Consider the following 4,683-nt stretch of genomic DNA (forward strand, 5'->3'; position numbering starts at 1 on the left):
CCCGGCGTGCCATGCCTTAGCCTTGGCCAACATGTCGAGCCATGGCCTCGGCCCGCATGCCTTGCTACGGCGTCGCCCAACATGCCATGCCACGGCCTCGGCCCGCATGCCATGCCACGGCCTCGGCCCGCATGCCTTGCTACGGCGTTGCCCAACATGCCATGCCCCGGCCTCGGCCCGCATGCCTTGCCACCGCGTTGCCCAGCATGCCATGCCACCGCGTTGCCCGGCATGCCATGCCTTAGCCTCGGCCAACATGTCGAGCCACGGCCTCGGCCCGCATGCCTTGCTACTGCGTCGCCCAACATGCCATGCCACGGCCTCGGCCCGCATGCCATGCCACGGCCTCGGCCCGCATGCCTTGCCACGGCGTTGCCCAACATGCCATGCCACGGACTCGGCCCGCATGCCATGCCATGCCACGGCCCGCATGTCTTGCCACGGCGTTGCCAAACATGCCATGCCACGGCCTCGGCCCGCATGCCATGCCACGGCCTCGGCCCGCATGCCTTGCTACGGCGTTGCCCAACATGCCATGCCACGGCCTCGGCCCGCATGCCTTGCCACCGCGTTGCCCAGCATGCCATGCCACCACGTTGCCCGGCGTGCCATGCCTTAGCCTTGGCCAACATGTCGAGCCACGGCCTCGGCCCGCATGTCTTGCCACGGCGTTGCCAAACATGCCAAGACACGGCCTCGGCCCGCATGCCATGCCACGGCCATGGCCCGCATGACATGCCACGGCCTCGGCCCGCATGCCTTGCGACGGCGTCGCCCAACATGCCATGCCACGGCCTCGGCCCGCATGACATGCCACGGCCTCGGCCAGCATGCCTTGCCACGACGTCGCCCAACTTGCCATGCCACGGCCTCGGCCCGCATGTCATGCCACGGCCTCGGCTCGCATGACATGCCACGGCCTCGGCCCGCATGCCTTGCTACGGCGTCGCCCAACATGCCATGCCATGGCCTCGGCCCGCATGCCATGCCACGGCCTCGGCCCGCAGGACATGCCACGGCCTCGGACCGCATGCCTTGCTACGGCGTCGCCCAACATGCCATGCCACGGCCTCGGCCCGCATGCCATGCCACGGCCTCGGCCCGCATGCCTTGCTACGACGTTGCCCAACAAGCCATGCCACGGCCCCGGCCCGCATGCCTTGCCACCGCGTTGCCAGCATGCCATGCCACCGCGTTGCCCGGCGTGCCATGCCTTAGCCTTGGCCAACATGTCGTGCCACGGCCTCGGCCCGCATGCCATGCCATGCCACGGCCCGCATGTCTTGCCACGGCGTTGCCAAACATGCCATGCCACGGCCTCGGCCCGCATGACATGCCACGGCCTCGGACCGCATGCCTTGCTACGGCGTCACCCAACATGCCATGCCACGGCCTCGGCCCGCATGCCTTGCGACGACGTTCCCCAACATGCCATGCCACAGCCCCGGCCCGCATGCCTTGCCACCGCGTTGCCCAACATTCCATGCCACCGCGTTGCCCGGCGTGCCATGCCTTAGCCTTGGCCAACATGTCGTGCCACGGCCTCGGCCCGTATGCCATGCCATGCCACGGCCCGCATATCTTGCCACGGCGTTGCCAAACATGCCATGCCACGGCCTCGGCCCGCATGTCTTGCGACGGCGTCGCCCAACATGCCATGCCACGGCCTCGGCCCGCATGCCATGCCACGGCCTCGGCCCGCATGACATGCCACGGCCTCGGCCCGCAGGCCTTGCTACGACGTCGCCCAACTTGCCATGCCACGGCCTCGGCCCGCATGCCATTCCACCGCCTCGGCTCGCATGACATGCCACGGCCTCGGCCCGCATGCCTTGCTACGGCGTCGCCCAACATGCCACGCCATGGCCTCGGCCCGCATGACATGCCACGGCCTCGGACCGCATGCCTTGCTACGGCGTCGCCCAACATGCCATGCCACGGCCTTGGCCCGCATGCCATGCCACGGCCTCGGCCCGCATGCCTTGCTACGACGTTGCCCAACAAGCCATGCCACGGCCCCGGCCCGCATGCCTTGCCACCGCGTTGCCAGCATGCCATGCCACCACGTTGCCCGGCGTGCCATGCCTTAGCCTTGGCCAACATGTCGTGCCACGGCCTCGGCCCGCATGCCATGCCATGCCACGGCCCGCATGTCTTGCCACGGCGTTGCCAAACATGCCATGCCACGGCCTCGGCCCGCATGACATGCCACGGCCTCGGACCGCATGCCTTGCTACGGCGTCACCCAACATGCCATGCCACGGCCTCGGCCCGCATGCCTTGCGACGACGTTGCCCAACATGCCATGCCACAGCCCCGGCCCGCATGCCTTGCCACCGCGTTGCCCAACATTCCATGCCACCGCGTTGCCCGGCGTGCCATGCCTTAGCCTTGGCCAACATGTCGTGCCACGGCCTCGGCCCGTATGCCATGCCATGCCACGGCCCGCATATCTTGCCACGGCGTTGCCAAACATGCCATGCCACGGCCTCGGCCCGCATGCCATGCCACGGCCTCGGCCCGCATGACATGCCACGGCCTCGGCCCGCAGGCCTTGCTACGACGTCGCCCAACTTGCCATGCCACGGCCTCGGCCGGCATGCCATTCCACCGCCTCGGCTCGCATGACATGCCACGGCCTCGGCCCGCATGCCTTGCTACGGCGTCGCCCAACATGCCACGCCACGGCCTCGGCCCGCATGACATGCCACGGCCTCGGACCGCATGCCTTGCTACGGCGTCGCCCAACATGCCATGCCACGGCCTCGGCCCGCATGCCATGCCACGGCCTTGGCCCGCATGCCATGCCACGGCCTCGGCCCGCATGCCATGCCTTGCTACGACGTTGCCCAACATGCCATGCCACGGCCCCGGCCCGCATGCCTTGCCACCGCGTTGCCCAGCATGCCATGCCACCGCGTTGCCCGGCGTGCCATGCCTTAGCCTTGGCCAACATGTCGTGCCACGGCCTCAGCCCGCATGACATGCCATGCCACGGCCCGCATGTCTTGCCACGGCGTTGCCAAACATGCCATGCCACGGCCTCGGCCCGCATGACTTGCCACGGCCTCGGCCCGCATGCCATGCCACAGCCTTGGCCCGCATGCCATGCCTTGCTACGACGTTGCCCAACATGCCATGCCACGGCCCCGGCCCGCATGCCTTGCCACCGCGTTGCCCAGCATGCCATGCTACCGCGTTGCCCGGCGTGCCATGCCTTAGCCTTGGCCAACATGTCGTGCCACGGCCTCGGCCCGTATGCCATGCCATGCCACGGCCCGCATGTCTTGCCACAGCGTTGCCAAACATGCAATGCCCAGCCTCGGCCCGCATGCCTTGCGACGGCGTCGCCCAACATGCCATGCCACGGCCTCGGCCCGCATGCCATGCCACTGTCTCGGCCCGCATGACAAGCCACGGCCTCGGCCTGTAGGCCTTGCTACGACGTCGCCCAACTTGCCATGCCACGGCCTCGGCCCGCATGCCATGCCACCGCCTCGGCTCGCATGACATGCCACGGCCTCGGCCCGCATGCCTTGCTACGGCATCGCCCAACATGCCATGCCACGGCCTCGGCCCGCATGCCATGCCACGGCCTCGGCCCGCATGACATGCCACGGCCTCGGCCTGCATGCCTTGCCACGGCGTTGCCCAACATGCCATGCCACGGCCTCGGCCCGCATGCCATGCCATGCCATGCCACGGCCCGCATGTCTTGCCACGGCGTTGCCAAACATGCCATGCCACGGCCTCGGCCCACATGCCATGCCACGGCGTCGCCCAACATGCCATGCCACGGCCACGGCCCGCATGCCATGCCACGGCCTCGGCCCGCATGCCATGCCACGGCCTCGGCCCGCATGCCTTGCTACGGCGTTGCCCAACATGCCATGCCACGGCCCCGGCCCGCATGCCTTGCCACCGCATTGCCCAGCATGCCATGCCACCGCGTTGCCCGGTGTGCCATGCCTTAGCCTTGGCCAACATGTCGTGCCACGGCCTCGGCCCGCATGCCATGCCATGCCACGGCCCGCATGTCTTGCCACGGCGTTGCCAAACATGCCATGCCACGGCCTCGGCCCGCATGCCTTGCGACGGCATCGCCCAACATGCCATGCCACGGCCTCGGCCCGCATGCCATGCCACGGTCTCGGCCTCGGCCCGCATGCCTTGCTACGACGCTGCCCAACATGCCATGCCACGGCCCCGGCCCGCATGCCTTGCTACGACGTCGCCCAACATGACATGCCACGGCCTCGACCCGCATGCCTTGCTACGGCGTCGCCCAACATGCCATGCCACGGCCTCGGCCCGCAGGCCTTGCTACGGCGTCGCCCAACATGACATGCCACGGCCTCGGCCCGCAGGCCTTGCTACGACGTCGCCCAACATGCCATGCCACGGCCTCGGCCCGCATACCATGCCAAGGCCTCGGCCCGCATGCCTTGCCACGGCGTTGCCCAGCATGCCACGCCACCGCGTTGCCCAGCGGGCCATGCCATGGCCATGGCCAACATGCCTTGCCACGGCCTCGGCCCGCATGCCATGCCACAGCGTTGCCCCGCATGCCAAGGACGGAATGCCATGCCACGACCTCGGCCCGCATGCCTTGCGACTGCCTTGGCCAGCGTGCCATGCCTTAGCCTTGGCCAACATGCCATGCCACTGCCTTGGCCAGCATGT

This window comes from Camellia sinensis, unplaced genomic scaffold, assembly GCF_055761805.1.
Source record: "Camellia sinensis isolate YWXY unplaced genomic scaffold, ASM5576180v1 Unanchor6, whole genome shotgun sequence".
Taxonomy (NCBI): Eukaryota; Viridiplantae; Streptophyta; class Magnoliopsida; order Ericales; family Theaceae; genus Camellia; species Camellia sinensis.